This window comes from Panthera onca, chromosome Y (genome assembly GCF_046562875.1).
Source record: "Panthera onca isolate mPanOnc1 chromosome Y, mPanOnc1 haplotype 2, whole genome shotgun sequence".
In the NCBI taxonomy this organism is placed as follows: Eukaryota; Metazoa; Chordata; class Mammalia; order Carnivora; family Felidae; genus Panthera; species Panthera onca.
Genome location: NC_138358.1, coordinates 4,272,320 through 4,291,041, shown reverse-complemented (window position 1 = coordinate 4,291,041; position 18,722 = coordinate 4,272,320). Strand labels below are relative to the sequence as shown.

General features: G+C 39.3%; 1 protein-coding gene across 1 annotated transcript in view; it reads right to left on the bottom strand.

Moving 5' to 3' along the window:
* LOC145714997 (uncharacterized) overlaps window positions 1–18,722 on the bottom strand; it is a 183,029-nt gene that overhangs the window by 54,068 nt on the left and 110,239 nt on the right. The window lies entirely within an intron of this gene.

Genomic DNA, 18,722 nt, shown 5'->3' with positions numbered 1-18,722 from the left:
AACTCTTTGTTCTTTGAAAAGCAAAAGTTTTAGTTTGATAAAATCCAATCAATCTTTTTTTTTTTCTTGTAATATGTCATATTGTTGGTGGTGTAGCTAAGACATGTTAGCCTAATCCAAGGTCATAATGGTCTCCTACTTTAGGTACTTTAAAAAAGTTATCGTACTGTATTCAAGATTGCATTGGTTCTGATGAAAAATCTTTTTCCTCCCTTTCTCTGGAGTAAAGCAATTTGATTGTGGGGTGCCTTGGTGTAGTTGTTTTCATATTTCCTGTCCTTGAGGTTCATTGAATTTATTGGAACTATGTATTTTTAGTTTGCATCAACCTTAACAAATATAAATTCAAATTAGTTTCATTATTTACTGAAACTAGTTTTCTTGTCTGTGTTCCTTGGAGATACAATTACATGTATATTGGATGATTTTCAGTCACATTTTCTCTGTGTGTTTCATTTCAGATGATTTCCATTGCTATGTCTTTAGGTTCATCAAACTTTTTTTTCTTTTCTGCACTGTCTATATGCCTTTAATTCCATTCAGTAATCATAGACCAGATTTCTTATTTTAGTCATTGCTTTTGTCATGAGAAGTTTGGTTTAGGTCTTGCATATCACTTGCATGTCTCTATTTAACATGCTCATTCTGCCCTATAATTTCTTGGATATACTGATAATAGTTATAATAACTATTTGAATGTTCTTATGTATGAATTATATCATTTGCGTAATTTCTGGGTCAGTGTCAGTTGAGTTCCCCTTCCTTACGTGTCTTAGTTTCCTGCTTCTTTGCATGCCTGATAATTTTTTATGGGTTGCCAAACATGGTCAGTTTTAGCCTGCCAGAGGCTGGATACTTCTAGATTCCTAAAAATATTCTTGGTTTTTGTTTTGGGACATAGTTTAGTTACTTACAAATAGCTTGATCCTTTCAGGTCTTTCTTTAAATATACTTTGGGCAAGGCACAGGCAGCACTTAGTTTAGGGATAATTTTTGTCCAGTACTGACACAAAAATCAAGTATTTTCCAAATGGCATGTAAATTGTGAGGTCTTCCACACTGGCTGTCAGGCATTATTCCTGACCCTGTATGGCAGTGGGTATTGTTCCTTCCGCTGGTCTCAGTTTCCTCATACACAAGAGTTTATCCATATCCAATTGAATACTCAAGGCAGGCAATCTGTTGATCTCTGGAGTTCTCTCTGTGAACAACTTTCTCTTCTTCGGTACTCAGCTCTGTGAAATATAGCAGTCTTCCTGAATCAGTGACTACCCCCTCCACAATTCAGGGAAACTGTTGGGCTATGCCAGCTTCCTCCTCTCTAAATCACAGACTCAAATCCCCGCCTAGTCAATAAGCTAGGGCACTATAGGAACCATTTCATTTATTTCCCAATATTAGGGATCACTGCCCTTCACTGCCTGATGTCTGACGTCTTAAATGATTTTTTTTTTTTAACTCTTTGTTCAAATGATTCTTTAGCAGTGTTCGCCTTGGAAGAGAACAAACTGTGGCACAGAAGAAAACACACTGGACATGGAGTAGGAGTCTAGGGTTGTTGTCTAACACAGTCATAAACAAGTTATGGGGAAGGCACTTGACTTTCCTAGGTCTCAATTTCCTCACCTGGAAATTGGAATAAGGACTCCCATATGAAGGGCCATTGTGAGATTAAATGAGATGATGCATGTGCCAGTTTTACAGAGCCTAACACTTAATATTACATGCAAGCGTCTGTGTATTATTTCTTCTAGAGGGAGGGATTTGCATTTCTTTTAGTGGAAGGAAAGAGATGAATATACAACTGGACTATCAAATAAGAGGTGGATAGAGGACTGGCTTACTGGTGTACCTCCTTGTACTCATTCAGCCATCCTGGCCCTGGGCTCCCTCCAAATTAAAGAATCAGTGTCAGAAGACCTGAGATCCACCCATAGGTATCTGACCCCACACAGAATATTAGCCTGTCTTAGCTGTTCAAATGAGGATAATGATGGCTATCATCGGTGGAGCACTTGTTCCGTGTTGTCAGGTGTTGGATTAAGCACCTTGCCAATACTGCCCTTTAAACTTTTTGACGCTTTATTATCATTTCCATTTTATAAATTAGGCAGCTGAGTTTCAGATTTGTTAAGTAATTGATCCAAGATAACACAAACACAAGTGGTGTGGCTGGGATGGGCACCAGCTCTGCTCCTATGCCAACATGCATGCTCTCACCCATGTTACACTGCCTTCCCATTAGCGTGTTAAGGGTTTGGAAAGCTGAGGGCCAACCCTGATAAAGTACCATGGAGTATGTTGGTGCCCTAGCTAAGATCTTTTTCCCTTACCTTACCGGAAATATTTTCATATTAACTGAAACACTAGTCCCTGCACAAGACAACTTTCCTCAAATTTCTCTTAACGCTATACACTGGTCAGAATATAAAAAGCAACGACTTCAGAACTTGAAAGTTAGCAATAGGAGGTGAATGAGGGAAGTGAAGCAAAACAAGAATGACCCTGTGATGGTTATTATTACGTGTCTACTTGAGTTGGCCGTGGGGGGCCCCAGACTAAACATTTTTTCTCGGGATATTTGTAGAGTGTTTCTGGGTGAGATTAGCGTTTGATTTGGTGGACTCAGTAAAGCAGACTATCGTCGCCAGTGAGTGTGGGCAGCATTCAATGTCCTGAGGTCCTGAAGAGAACACAGGGTAGAAAAAAGAGGAATCCATGCCCCACCGCTTCTTTTCTCAGCCTTAGAAGGTGATCCCGCTTAGAGGCAGAGAAGTGGGTAGGGTTAGGGTTGGCTCTCCGGAAGTGCCTTTGCTCCAAAAACCCACAGTGATGTGATTTCCCTGCAGGACTGAAATGAGGGCCCATGTGCGGTTATGGGTCAGGGGTAGCGTTGGAAGAGCGGAGCCAAACATATGGGTGGGCCAGACTGAAACTATCTCAGGATCTCCTCCTCCATCTCCATCATGCCCATGGAAATGTCATGGAGAGAGTGTGACTTCCACACAGGAATTTCCCCAATGGTAATTGGCCCCAATCCATTATTTCTTTCAGACGTCCATGCTAGGTCCCTTTAGGGCCAGAGCCCAGGCCAGCGTTAGGGTTAGGTCCTAGCTACCTGCATGTAGATCTCCTGGTTTCCCAATACCATTTGTTGAAGAGACTGTCTTTCCCCCATTGTTTATTCTTGCCTCCTCATCTTGAAATCTGGGATTTTGATACCTCTAGGTATGGTTTTGTCTTTCAAGATTATTTTCACTCTTCAGGGTCTTTTGCGGTCCCATACATACTTTAGTATTAGTTGTTTCAGTTCTGTGAAAAGTGCCTTTGGGATCTGGATAGGGATTGCATTGAAACTGTAGATAGTTATGAGTAATATGGACATTTTAATGATATTGATTCTTCCAATCCATGATCATGGGATAGCTTTCCGTTTGTTTGTGTCTTCTTCAATTTCATCATTGACTTATGGTTTTCACACTACAGGTCTTGCACTTCTTTCGATAAGTTTAGTCCTAGCTATTTTACTCTCTCTTTTTTTGGTGCAATTAGGAACGGTGTTGTTTTCTTAATTTCTCTTTCTGTGACTTCATTATTATTATATAGAAACCCTACCAATTTCTGTGTATCAAATCCATATCTGCAACTTTACTGAATTCGTTTATTACTTCTAGTAGTTTTGGGGGGAAAGTTTTAGGGTTTTCTATGCATATTCTCATGTCATCTGTAGATAGTGACAGTTCAGCTTCTGAACAAAGGTAGATGACTTTAATTTCTTTTTTTCTTATCTGATTCCTGTGGCTAGGACTTCTAGTGTTATATTAAACAAGAGTGGCAAAAGTAGACGTATTTATCTTGTTCTTGATCTTAGAGGGAAAGCTCTCAGTTTTTCACCATTGAGATGTTAGGTGTGAACTTAATATAAACAATATATAAAATAATATTTTTATGTGTTGAGGCATGTCCGCCCCCCTGACTTTGTTGAGAACTTTTACCATGAATACATGTTAAATTTTGTCATATGCTTTTTCTGCATTTATTGGTATAATCATATGATTTTTACCCTCCGTTTTGTTGAGGTGGGATATTATGTTGATTGATTGGATGAGCCATCTTTGTTTCCCTGGAATAAAAGCCACTTAATCATTTTAGTGTGTTGTTGAGATGAGTTTGCTAATATTTTATTGAGGATTTTAAAGTCTATTTGGTTTGATATAGGTGTTGCTACCTTGTTCTGAGGTGTTGTTGTTGTTTGATGTTGTTTTTGTTGTCCTTGTTGTTGTTTGCTTTCATTTGCATGGGAAATGTATCTCCATCCCTTCACTTTCAGTCTGTATGTGTCTAGGTCTGAAGTGAGTCTGTGCTAGGCAGCATATGGATGAGTGTTGTTTTTTGTCCATCCTGTTACCCTACGTTTTTGGACTGGAGCACTTCAGCCATTTATATTTAAAGTAATTGTTGACCGTTATATACTAATTGTAATTTTGTTCTTAGTTTTCCGGTTGCTTTTGTAGGTCTCTGTTTCTTTTTTTCCGTACTCTCTTTCTTTCTCATAGATGGATTTGTGTTGTGCTTTACTTGGCTTTCTTTTTCTTTATTTTTCATGTATTTTGTGTTTTGAGTTTGTTATCACAAGGTTTACATATAACATCCCAAGGAAACAGCAGTCTATGTTAATTTGGTGGTCACTTAAATATAAACACATTCGAGAAATTTAAAAAGACTAACCTTTGGGGCAAGTGGGTGGCTCAGTCAGTTAAGTGTGCGATTTCGAGCTCAGGCCATGGTCTCACAATACGTGAGTTTGAACTGCACGTTGGACTCTGTACTGACAGCTCAGAGCCGGGAGCCTGCTTCAGATTCTGTGCCTCCCCCTCTCTCTGTCCCTCCCTGTTAACACTCTGTCTCTCTCTCTCAAACATGAAATAAAACATATTATTTTAGTAAAATAAAATACAAAGAGTAACTTTTTTTAAGTCCCTCCTCCAAATTTTATGTGTATGTTGTCATATTTTACATCTTTTTATTCATAATTCTGTAATATCTAATTATGATTCCCCCCCGTTAACATTTCTTGCATTGCTGATTAGTGGTGATAAACTTCTTTATCTTCTGTCTGAGAAACTCTTTATCTCTTTTTTTTCAAATCTTAATGATAATCTTTCCAGGTAAAGTTTTCTTGGTGGTGGGATTATCCTTTCAGGCCTTTGAAGATATCATGTCACTCTTTCCCAGCATGCCAACTGTCTGCTGAAATATCAGCTGACAGCTTTAGGTGTTTGTTTGTTGTGATTTGTTTTTCAAATCATAGGTAACTTTTGCTTCTCTCTTACAACTTTTGAAATTCTTTATTAATCTTTAAACTTTGACGTTTTAATTCTAATGTGTCATAGTGTGGGGCTCCTTGGTTTCATCATGTTTGGAACTCGGTGCTTCTTGTCCTAGATGCCTGTTTTCTTCTCTAGTTTTGGAAAGTCTTCAGTTATCTTTTCTTCAAATAATTTTGGTACCCCTTTTCCTTCTTGTGGAATCCCTATTATGTGGATTTTTGCTCACTTGATATTTCCAAAGTATCCCTTAACCTATCCTCATTAAAAAAAAAAAAAAAAAATCTTTCTGCTGTTTGTTTTGGGTGCTTTCCCTTAATCTGTCTTCCATATCACTGATATGTCCTTCTGCATGCCGTCTTCTACTGTTGATTCCCTCTAGTGTTTGTTTTTACAGCTATCATATTCTTGAACTCTGATTTTGTGTGTGTTTGCTATCTCTTAATTAAGGGTCTCACTTAGTTCTTCCTTTTCTCTGCAGCTGGGCGAGCATCGTGACCATTATTAATTTATATTCTTTATTTAATTGAGGCACAATGCTTACCTGTGTTTCCACTCTTTTCTGGGTTTTTTATTGTTCTTTCTTTTGGAACATATTTACCTGTCTCTCCTTTACCTTACCTTTCTGCATTTGTCTCTATAGATAAGGCAGAGCAGCTACTTCTCCTACACTTGAAGGAATTGTCTTATATATGTTTGTCACCCTGGGTAGACTCTGTGTGCTAGTTGGTGACATTGGCTGGCTGGCTGAAGCCGTGGCTTGCATGGACTGGGGATCCTGGGGCTTTCTACATAACAGGCGCCCTGTCAGGATACTTAAAGCTGAAGTGAACGCAGACTGGGGTGTCCCAGGATTCTGTGTGTTGAGGGTACCCTGGCAGGACAGCTGAAGCTGAAATGATTGCAAGTTGAGGCATGCTGGGGTGCTGTGTATAGGTGCCCTGTACAGGGTGGCTAGAACATAAGCAGTCTGGGGGTCACGTTGTCCTTGATCTCTCTATGCAGACGGTTTCTGGGCAAGATAGGTGAAGCTAAAGTGGGTACAAGATGAAGGCACCGGGGGTTGTACATGCACAGGATACCTTGCCAATATAGTTGAAGCTGAAGTGGATATAAACTAGGGTGTACCAGGACTTTCCACTGAGAGGGTGCCCTGAAGGGGCCGTGGGAGCTGAGGTGGGTTACAGTCCAGGAATGGCTCTTTTTATATGCTAGTTCCTCTTTAAAGTGCATTGTTTAAGGGGGGAAAGCATGTCATGGGTGTGTGTGTGTCCAGTGCAATTGGGGCTGGTGTGTATTGTGGGACTGGAACTTACTGAGACAGCAGGCCAGCTACAGCAACTGGACCCTTTTCTGGTCTATGCTTTTAAGGTGGATGGAAAATGTGGGGCAGCTGGGTGGCCCAGTGGATGGAGTATCTGACTTCAGCTCCAGTCATGATTTCACAGTTCATGAATTTGAGAACCACATTGGGCTTGATGCTGTCAGTGTAGAGCCTTTCCTGAATCTCTGTCCCTCTCTTTCTGCCCCTGCTCGGCTTGTATTCTCTGCTTCTCAAAAATAAGTAAACATTAAAAAATGTGGATGTAAAATGTAACCCTGCCATTCTCCCGTCTCTATGACCCAGAGAGAATTCCTGTGGCTCCTCTGTCGTTGACAGAGTTCTAATGCTCTCTTTTATATGACAGTTGCTCTTTTCAAACTGCAGAGTTGTGTTTTGTTTTTTTCTTTCTTTTTTCTGTCCAAAGACAGAGGAGTCTGTTTCTTGTCCTTCCCCAGCTGCCCTTGGCAACGTTAGGGGTGAGTGTTCCCTTTGTTACTGTCTGGCTGTCTTGCTGTTTTCTTTCTTTTCTGTCTTTTGATTTTCTATGTTTTGTTAGGCACAATCTGTGCAGTCAGTCCTCAGTTCCTCAGGAGGAATTGTTATATCAATGAGTGCAATCCCCAGGGAGCTGGACAAATTGGAAGTACACCTTCTGGCTGGTTCACCAGAAATGTAGTCAGGGAGTTCAGGCACAAGAGCACCTAGCCCTAGGGGACCCAAAAAAGGTGAGGTTTGGCTACCCATTACTGACAAGATCGCAGTTCAAAGGAACTAGTGGAGGGGAAACAAATGGGAAATTTATTCAGAGGCCGACACCAGAAATGCAGCAGACTCACATCAAAGACTCTCTCTAACGTGCTGAAAATACTTCCACGTTTATGAAAGGAAAATGTGGGACAAAAAGAGGTAGGTATACACAGGTGGTCACTAAGGTCAGGTTGGTCAATGTCTTGGGCTTGAGGGTGGAGTCTTATTGGCTCAGGCAGTCCTTATTGCTAGAGCGGTAGATTCAGTTCCCATCAGGTGATAGTTTGCTTTCAGGATCCTGAATTAAGAGATAAGCTGAGGGTGGGGAGGGGGCGACTGGGTGGCTTGGCTGATTAAGCATCCTACTTCAGTTCAGGTCATGATCTCATGGTTCATGGGTTCATGCCCCGCATTGGGCTCTGTGCTGACAGCTCAGAGCCTGGAACCTGTTTCAGATTCTATGTCCCCTGCTATCCCTGCCCATCCCCCACTTGCACTCTGTCTCCCTCTGTCTCGAAAATAAAGAATCATAAAGAAGGAGACAAGCTGGAAAGAAAAAGTTAATCAATTGGATAGTTTAAGGTCAATATGGAGGTAGTTGAAATCTTCTTTCACCTTGGAGGATTTGAGTTCAAGCCTTCCTACACAGCCATCTTAAACCGAAACTAGAATAGGGTCCCTCTGAATCCTATTTTGATTGGGGAAAGTTTGGGAGAAATCCAAGGAAGGAGAAAATACAAGCAAGGAATCTGCCAGTTCTGTGTACAAATCGACATAAAACCCAGTACCTCCCCTGATTACAAGCGTGGCATGTACAGAAAAAGGCATAGAAAAGGCCTTCGGATTGGAAAAAGTAAAAATAAAAACTCTCTTGATTCTTTTATTTATTTATTTATTTTTCAATTTGTATTTTGGAAAGAGAGAATGAGCAGAGACGGGGAGAGAAAGAGACAGAGAGAAACACAGAGAGAGAAGCTTAAGCAGGCTCCATGCTTAGCACAGTGCCCCACACAGGGCTCAATCCCCTGACCATGGGACCATGACCTGAGCTGCTGAACACAGCAGTCTGGTAGTCAACTGATGGAGCCATCAAGGTGCCCTGAAAACTGCCGCGATTCTTAAATCATGTGATTATCAACATGAAACAAATTCTAAGGGGTATACATCAGTTTTCTAGAACTCAAACATAATTAAATAAGCCCCAGAATATACGGTCAATATATACAAGTCAGTTTTATTTTCATACATAAGCAATGAACAAATAGAATATGAAATGCTTTTAAAGAACCATTTAATATCACACCAAACATTGAAATATTACATTTAAATCTAACAGCCAAGCATAGGATCTGTATGCTAAAAGCCACAGAAGGCTGATTGGATCAGTCAAGGAATATATAAATAAATGGAGAGATATGCCATATGTATCATTGGAAGCCTTGCTAGTAAGATGTCAATTATCAACTTGATCTAGAGATTCAACATATTCCCAGTCGAAATCCCAGGATTCTTTTGTGGATATCAGCAAGCTGATTCTAAAATGTGTGTGAAAAGACAAAGGAACTAGAACAGCCAAACAGCTCTGAAAAATAACCAAGTTGGAGAACTCATGTTGCACAATTTTAAGACTCAATATAAACATCCCGTAATCAAGGCATTTTGATATTGAAAAAAGATGGAGACACAGGTCAAGAGATAGAACAGAGAATCCAGAAACTGACCCCATACACAAGCATCCTCACCCAACTTCTGATAATGACATATAGCCAACCTAACAGAAAAAGGGATATAGTCTTTCATCAAGTGTTACTGGAACAATTAAGTGTTCGTATGCAATAGTAATCAATGAACTAAGTAATTAATTGTTTAATTAATCATTTCATTGTTTAATTAATTAAAAGAAGCCTTGACCTAAATTCATAACTTATACAAAAATTCACTCAAATGGATCATAGATGTAAGTGTAAAGTACAAAATTATAAAACTTTCATAAGAAAGGAGTGCTGTTGGTTCATTGAATCATTCAATAAATACTTTTGGAGCATTTAGAGTGAGACAACATAGTCTACACGCTGAGGATCCACTAGTGAACAAAAGGAGCAAGGATCACTGTGATCTTGGTGCTTAATAGTCCAGTGGGGGGAATGACAAAGATAATGGAAATAGAAACTATGGTAGAGAATAATGAATGGGGAAAAAAAGGGAATACATCTTGGAGAGGATATAAGAATTGGGGGAGGGGGTGTGAAATACTAGACAGGATGAAATACTAGACACAGAAGGTCCAGGTGAAAAAGGTGTCAGTTGAATAAATACCTCAAGGAAATGAGAGAACTACCTGCTGACAGGAAGGTGATCTAGGCAGAAGGACCCATGATTTCCCCAAGGCAGGAATGTGAACGTGTGTACTGATGGCAAGCAAGGAGGCCAGTATAGGCAGAGAAACGAGGATGAGAAGAAGGAGCAATAAAGAGGTGGAGGTTGTGGATCTAGGAGGAGAAAAAGAGGATGAGGGAGAGAAGGATGTAAAGACTGCCAGCAATAGACAAGGTGAAGCCAAATCTGGTCATACCTGTTCCTCCGCCTCACATTACCGGCTGCAGTTCTTTTTATTTTTTAATTGACATTTACTAAACTGTGTCTAGACCATGAAAAGCTAATTCTACTTGTAGCAACTAATTGAAGCAAGAAAATCGAACACCCTAAATGATCAATAGCAGTGTTTAAATAGGTTATGGCATGCTATGTGGCCTTTAAAATTCATAGCCCTGCAGAACATTTATGACCTAGCAAATGCTCGTATCACTAGATGACCAGAAATGGGATTCACAGCTACATAGCTAATTCTGGTTAATGCATGTACATATACCTCTTCCCTGGTGATTATACCACAGTGTTAGAGGTGCTTACCTCCAGGGGTACCTGAATGGCTCAGTCGGTTAAGCATCTAGCTCTAGATTCCAGCTCAGTTATGATTCCACAGTGTGTGGGACCAAGCTGCATATTAGGCTCTGCACTGACAGCGTGGAGCCTGCTTATGATTTTATCTCTCTCTCCTCCCATCTCTCACTCTTGCTCATCTCTCTCTCATTCTCTCTCTCTGCCAAAAATACGTAAACATAAAGAAAGGTGTTTAGATATGCTTATCTCCAGGTGTTTGACTTATGACCATTTTTCTTTCTTCTTTTTTTAATTTTCTAACTTTTCTGCAATAAACTTTAAGACTACCATAATCATAAAATAACGTTTCAAATAAATGATTCAGTCTAGTATCATTTAAATAAATAAAGTGTTTCAATTCATAAATTTATTAGTTACATTCAACATATCAAGGATAGTTTCAAATAGTCCAGTGTTAACGTTGCTAAGGTCTAGATTACAATGGGAGTCTAGGGATACCTGGGTAGCTGAGTCAGCTGAGTGTCCAACTTCTGCTCAGGTCATGATCTCACAATTTGTGAATACAAGCACCACACCAGACTCAGTGCTATCAGCATAAAACTCACTTTGGATCATCTGTTCCCTCTGTTTGCCCCTTCTCTGTTTGTGCTCTCTCTGTCTCAAAATCAACATTATTATTTTTTTATTGTTTTATTTTTTTAATGTTGATGTATTTTTAAGAGAGAGAGAGAGAAAGAGTAAAAGCCGGGAGAGAGAGAGAGAGAGAGATAGAGAGAGAGAGAGAGAGAGAGAGAGAGAGACAGAGACAGAGACAGAGAGAGACAGAGAGAAAATCCAAAATCCAAATCCGATTCCGGGCTGAAACTCACAGACTGTGAGATCATGACCTGACCTGAAGGCAGATGCTTGACCAATTGAGCCACACAGGAGTCCATAAAATCTGTGAGTTTATAAGAAATTACATTTGTTTGAAAATCATATAATTGGCTTTACACCTTATGCTATTGTCTTTAGGAAAGATTTTAGTGAACAGATTCATCAACCCACTTACTCTAATTAATATATTTACTTCCAAAATATCATCTTCAGTGGGTCTGCTCCAGGACCACATCATATTAAACACGAACAAACAAGCAAGCAAGCAAGCAAACAAACAGACAGGCAAAGAAACAAACAAAACAAGAACTAGTAGCAATCATGACGCATAATGATCCATCCCACTGTCAACTTTTGTTACTATTTTTTTGGCCAAAGAGCTTATTTCAAAGGATTCTATTGCTTTTAATATAGATGAACTTCTGCAATTAGTTCAGCATATAGGTTTGAGGACATACTGAAAATGTAAAGGAAATACATAAGTTTATATTGTATAACCTTAGGCCTCTAACTTCCATGAAACTCCAAAAGGAGGACATTACAAGCACCATGAATTCTCTCCCTGCATTCACTCCCCATTCCTGCTCCATATCCCTTCCTCAACGTAATCAATATCCTGACTTTGAGCAACAGATTAAATTAGTCCATGTTTGAATTTTATAAAAATATAATGGAATAATATGCATTTCTTTAGGTCTGGCTTCTTCCGTTCAACATTATAAGGCTCATTGATGTTGTTTTGGATAGATGTAACTCAGGGATTGGTACTTCCACGTTATATTCTCTTACATGATTATTTAACAATTTGCGTATCCATTCTTCTGTTGATTCACATTTGGAATGTATGTTTCCATACTGTACTTATTATACGGAAGACTGCTATGAACATTTCCCTTTTACTGTGCTCAACATGAAGCGTATCTACTACAGCGCATTAATGTTTAGTTAGCTGCCTTGTCCTTAAACCCTGGCTGTACATCAGAATCACCCTGATGTCTGGATGTCAGTTCCACAGATCATTCTAATTTGAGCTTGGGGTAAGAACCACTAGGGTAGATGTTGAAATCCCCAGACAAAAGGAGGAGATGAATCCAGTTTAAGGAATTCTCAATGGGTTCCTCTTTCTGGACAATAAAATGCAATGTAAAAATTATTTTGTGGGCATACTGACATCACTTTTCTCCCCCTCCCCCTCTCCCTACCCCTCACCCTCCCACTCTTTCTTCTTCTTCTTCTTCTTCTTCTTCTTCTTCTTCTTCTTCTTCTTCTTCTTCTTCTTCTTCTTCTTCTTCTTCTTCTCTTCTTCTTCTTCTTCCTCCTCCACTCCTTCTTCTCCTTCTCCTTCTTCTTCTTCTTCTTCTTCTTCTTCTTCTTCTTCTTCTTCTTCTTCTTCTTCTTCTTCTTCTTCTTCTTCTTCCTCTTCTTCTTCTTCTTCCTCCTCCTCCTCCACTCCTTCTTCTTCTTCTTCTTCTTCTTCTTCTTCTCCTTCTTCTTCTTCTTCTTCTTCTTCTTCTTCTTCTTCTTCTTCTTCTTCTTCTTCTTCTTCTTCTTCTTCTTCTTCTTCTTCCTCTTCTTTCTTCTTCTTCTTTTTTCATAAAGCTCCTACACATAAAGACTACATATAGGTTTTAAGAGACTCTGCATGGCTTCCATAATATGTTGAAATTACCCCAAATTCTCAAAGGAAACGTCTTTAGACATGTTTTAAAAATATGTGTTCCATGATACGGCACACTTGAGTGGGAGATTAGGGTATCAAATATCTAGACATACCGTAGTTTGCTATCCCAGCTCTATAAATACTGAGACTGGAAAAGGCAAGAGGTAATTTTCCATGGTACAGACAAAGACAGAATTAAATGAGATCTCCTTACTAGTAACTGTTACAACTGAAAATTTAGTTGGTGCTGTTTAATTTTCTAGTTTTCTGAAACTGCTTTTTGGATTCATGCCCAGAATCTGTCTTGATGAATATATGTCAGAGAATGAAAGCCAAAAACGAAAAATGTGACTCTAGAAAGTACTGCAACAGTTAAATTGAGGTATCACAAAACTCTGAAAACACGTTCTTCAAGTTCAGTCTCCAATATGCATTGAGAGCTAGGAAAACAGAGGTCATGATATAACTCTTTTGTGAAACGTGAATATATGTGCAGTAACTTATTGTTTTTGTGAAGTTAGGTAATTGCCTTTAGTTTGTGATGTAAACATTGTTTCAAGGTTGCACTTGAATCCGAAAATTCGTTCAGCAGACTCCCCTCCCACCTGATATGACGTTGACTCCACCACTTCACCAAGAAAGATTTCTAAACTTTGACCATGTTTGAGTGTTTATAAAAGTTTCCTGAAGGGGCGCCTGGGTGGCGCAGTCGGTTAAGCGTCCGACTTCAGCCAGGTCACGATCTCGCAGTCCGTGAGTTCGAGCCCCGAGTCAGGTTCTGGGCTGATGGCTCAGAGCCTGGAGCCTGTTTCTGATTCTGTGTCTCCCTCTCTCTCTGACCCTCCCCCGTTCATGCTCTGTCTCTCTCTGTCCCCCAAAAAAAAAAAAAAAAAAAGTTTCTGGAAGCATGGAAGACCTCATCTTTGCCTTCAAGAAACTTACAATATTTGAGGGTAGAAAAAACTCAAACACCATGCAAAACACAGTAAGACTTCAAGGTCAAGTTTCATGTATCAGGAGAAGTCCAGTGAGCTGAGTTGATCAGTAAAGGCATCTCAGAGGCATAGCACAAAGAATCTTAAAGGATGACCAAATTTCTAGCTGGCAGGCAGAAAGGAGAAGGACAAAGGAGACAAAAGCAAATGTGTGGGGAAAAAAGGAGGGGCAGGCATTCCAAGAAGAGTGAGAACAACTCTGTTTGAGTTTGCGGTTCCTCTACAACAGTGGCCATTAAGTATTTGTGACGATGACCAGGACTGGGTAGAAGATGAGGTACCTACATCACCCATCAATTCCATAATCTTATGTAAGAAGGTCTTGTTGACAGCGAAGAATTGGAGACCATCAGTTAGAACATCCAGATGGTAATAACGAAGCAATTCGGTAGACACAAAACAACGAAAAGTTAAAATTCTAAGCAAACTTCTGTAAGTATGTGAATTAATACCCAATCAATAAGCAATTGAAATCCATGACCAACTTAAGACCCCTCTTGTGTCTCTCTGTTAATGGGACATTGTCTTCAGTTGCTATAGAGGGAAGGAGACTCATTGTCAGTCGCCCCCTCCTCAACGTCTTTCCTGTGATCCATTCAGCGGCAGGGGTTCTCAACTCCACCTCCAACGTATGCCAAGCCAGCTAGTTTCTCAACACCTTCTGCCTACTCTCCATTTTCGTTCTTATCCCCATGCTGCCTTTCCCTTCCAACCAAAATCCCAGTTCATTCTTTTCACTGCGTCAGGAATGCAATCCAAAAATCCTGAATCTGAGCAGTTCATTCCTCTGCTTAAAACAACCCTCTAGTCTCCACTCTACTCAAAATGACACATAGAATCTGTAACGTGACCACCAGACGTTGGCAGTCCTGCCTTGTCACCCCTCTAATGACATCTTTCCTCATTCTCCTTTCATTAGGTGATTGGGACCATCTCTTCTCCTGGTTTCTTAAATTAGACCCACGTAGGTTCCTCTTAGGATGCATTTTGTGTTCGTTAGTTAGCTTACCATTCTTGCTATGGGTCCAAGTTTGAATAAGGACTTTTCTCCCCAAGAAACCTTTGTTGGCCAATCCTCTAATTGACATCTTGTCCTCTGTGTCATTCCTTCTGATAACATTTAGTCTTTTATTTAACAGCATTTGCCACAAGTTGTAATTACACATGTACCTTTTGTAGCTGAGGTTTGAAACATCCTGAATTTATGGAGCATGCATGGTTGATTATCACTGTGTACTTGAACCTAATAGTACCTGACACCTAAGGTGCTCGTTATGTATATACATACATACATATGTATATATGTATATCTACAGTGTCTGAAATAGGGGACTTTTAAGTATCTCCCGGTGTGCTTGACTGCAATATACATTCAAGTCTTCGATAATCTCTACCTCCAAATTTAGTATTCATATACAAAAAAGGGAAGGGTCAACTCCTCAAGAATAGGAAAAACAGTTTGCCTCATTGATAGCTTCTATGGTGTAGCTTACATTTTGACCTACAAAAGACCCCACCCTGGAGATACAGTTAGCATGGATGTAGTGACAACTATGAGGAAATCGAAACAAAATACAGTGTTTATTGAGTGTAATGTGCCAGGATTTTTTCCACACGTTTTACAGGCATTACCAATAATCTCACAACTATCCTGAACACAGGCGTTATACTTGCCCTTTACAAATTGGAAAAGCAAACTCTGAGGTATCATTTGCCTACAATCTAAGATCTGGCTGGTAGAAGAAATTGATGTGGCCAGGTAACTTAAAAAATCCACAATTTTGCCCAAGGTAACCTCTGGGAAATCAGAAAATGAGGGGCTTTCGTAAGTGCAGCTGCCCAGAGCCTTTCGGAGGAACCGTCTGTGTGGAGCCCAGGCTTTGGCGCCATCACATCTCCAGGATCTCACTACCAGGAGAAACCCCCATTGTTGGGAAGGGCAGGAACATCCATCCATGGCAACTTAAGGTGTTTTAACCCCTGTCAAGATAGTGCAAACCTCCAATTACTTCATTCAGTACTTCAAAGAGCAAATCAAAGCACACCTCGTGGGATTTTCAAACATCACTCTGAGATGAGAAATCAAACAACGAAAGTCATAGCAACGCAAAGCAAGTAACACTTTCCAAAACACACCTCCAGAAGGGCCAGGCCATGGAGAGGGGATGTGCCCACTTTAATGTAGCAGTGCTCTCAAGTGCAGAGCACATAAAACAAAACAAAAGAAAACAACACAACAACAAAAACAAAAACGTTAAAACACATAAGGAATAGAAAACTATCCACAATGATGAAACCGAAGAATTCCTGTCAGACGAAATTCCAGGAAGAAGTGACCGTTAAAGAATTGATCAAAATAGATAAAAGCAGTATAACCGCAAGAATTTAGAATAATTGTCATAAGATTTATCACTGGGCTTCAAAAAAGGCATAGAAGACAACAGAGAATTTAGTATTGCAGTGATAAAAGAACTAAAACGTAGCCATGGTTAATTAAAAAGGCAATGACATAGAGATTGATTTTAATCACTGATACAAAAAGAGATAAGCTGGAAACTTGGATGTCTACTACACAAGTTAATAGTTATGAGATTGTAGCAAAAGCTAATTGTAAAAAAAAACTAGTGAATAATGAAAAGGAGAAAGCTAAAATGTCAAGGTTTAAATATCTAGCATGAGCCGTACAGCTGTATAGTTGTTTAAAATTCTAGGATATCAAATAATAGTATGTGATAGCCATGGTAACACAGGCAAAGTTCACCATTTCTACCTTTGCTCTTCTACATGTGGAGTAATACGTTATTGGGTCTTATAGAATATCTGAAAAAATGAATAGTAAAAATTAAAAAGTTTTTGAAAGTATATTTTGCTAGTGAGTTTGTCATGTCAAACAAAGTTATAAGTAGGTATTATTTCCAAACCCTATTCACGTGCACTCTTATTATGGCTAGACTCCATAAAAAGTTATTGCACAATTGCAATAAACATGATTACCAGTGCTATCTGTATTTTTTTTAAATTCCATTTGTTCATTTATTTGAAAGCCAGAATAGATCATGGAGAATGTACCCTCTAGGTTCTGGATTCTCTCCTTGATTCCAAATGTCTTATTTGGGCTGCTACCATAAAGACAGTAAAACAATATTATCTGTACAATGAACATGTAAACTTTAGTACACCTCACTAGTATTGCAATTTTGCTGATTAGCATATGTGTTTACAAATACACTCGTGTGCACTGGGTGAAGTTAGATGTTTCATACTTCTATCCATATCATGAGGAATTCAATATATTTTAAAGAGTTAGATACAAGTTACCAAACCTAATGTGGGATAACATGCAAAGTTCTTGCTTATTTCTCACTTATTGTGCAATTATGAAGTTACCATAGAGCCCAAAGGGTAAATTCTTTTTAACTACACTTAACTGAACATATATCACTGAAAGTCAAACTTTGGCCTTTCAAAGATGACATGAGACTGAACACGGAAAACCCAAAAGACTCCATGAAAAAGCTGCTAGATCTGATACATGAATTGACCGAACTCACAGGATACAAAATCAATGTAAAGAAACTGGTTGAATTTCTATACACCAATAAGGAAGCAACAGAAAGAGAAGTCAAGAAATCAATGCCAATTACAATTTCAACAAGAACCCTAAAATACCTAGCAAGAAACCTAACCAAAGATGTAAAAGATCTGTACGGTGAAAAGTATAGAAAAATGTATAAAGGGAAATGATGAAGACACAACAAAATCAGAAAACAAACAAACAAACAAACAATCCATGCCTATAGAGTGGAAGAATGAATAGTGTTAAAATGTCAATACTACCCAAAGAAATCTACACATTTAATGCAATACCAATCAAAATTGTACCAACATTCTTCTCCACACTAGAGTAAGCAATCTGAAAATTGGCACGGAACAACCAAAGAACCTGAGTACTCAAACTTATATTGAAAAAAGAAAGCCAAAGTGGGAGGCAGCCCAGACTTCCCCTTTCCTATGGAGCTGTAAACATCAAGATAGTATGACATTGGCACAGAAACAGGCACATTAACCAATGAAACAGAATAGAGAACCCAAAAGGGGCCCCACAAATGTATGGTGAACTAATCTTTGACAAAGCTGGAAAGAGAATCCAATGCATAGAAGACAGTCTCTTTACAAGTGGTGCTGGGAGAACTGAACAGCAACATGATGAAGAATCAACTAGATGACTTTCTTACAACGTGCACAAAAATAAATGCAAAATGGATGAAAGACTTAAATGTAGACAGGAAACCATCAAAACACTAGAGGAGAAAAGAGGAAAAAAACCCTTTGACCTCAACTGCAGCCATTTCTTCTTTGGCATGTCTCAAAAGACATGGAAATGAGAAGCTAAAATGAATTATCATGACCTGGTGAAGATAAAAATCTTCTGCACTGCAAAGGAAACAATCAGCCAAATTAAAAGGCAACCGATGGAAGGAGTGAAGATATTTGCGAATGACATATTGGCAAAGGGTTAGTATACAAAATGTATAAAGAACTTACCCAAGTCACACCTGGAAAATGTAATACAGTGAAAAAATGGGCAGAAGACATGAATAGACACTTTTCCAAAGGAGACATCCAGATGGCCCACAGACACATTAAAAGATGCTCAACATCACTCATCATCAGGAAAATACAAATCAAAGCCACACTGAGATACCACCTCACACTAGTCAGTGTGGCTAAAATGAGCAACTCAGGAAACCACAGATGCTGGCGAGCATATGGAGAAAGAGTAACCCTCTCTCACTGTTGGTGGGAAAGGAAACTGGTGCACCACTGTAAGCATGAAACCTACGGACATCACAATGACTCTGAACGCATATCTTTCCCTGATAACACTGAAT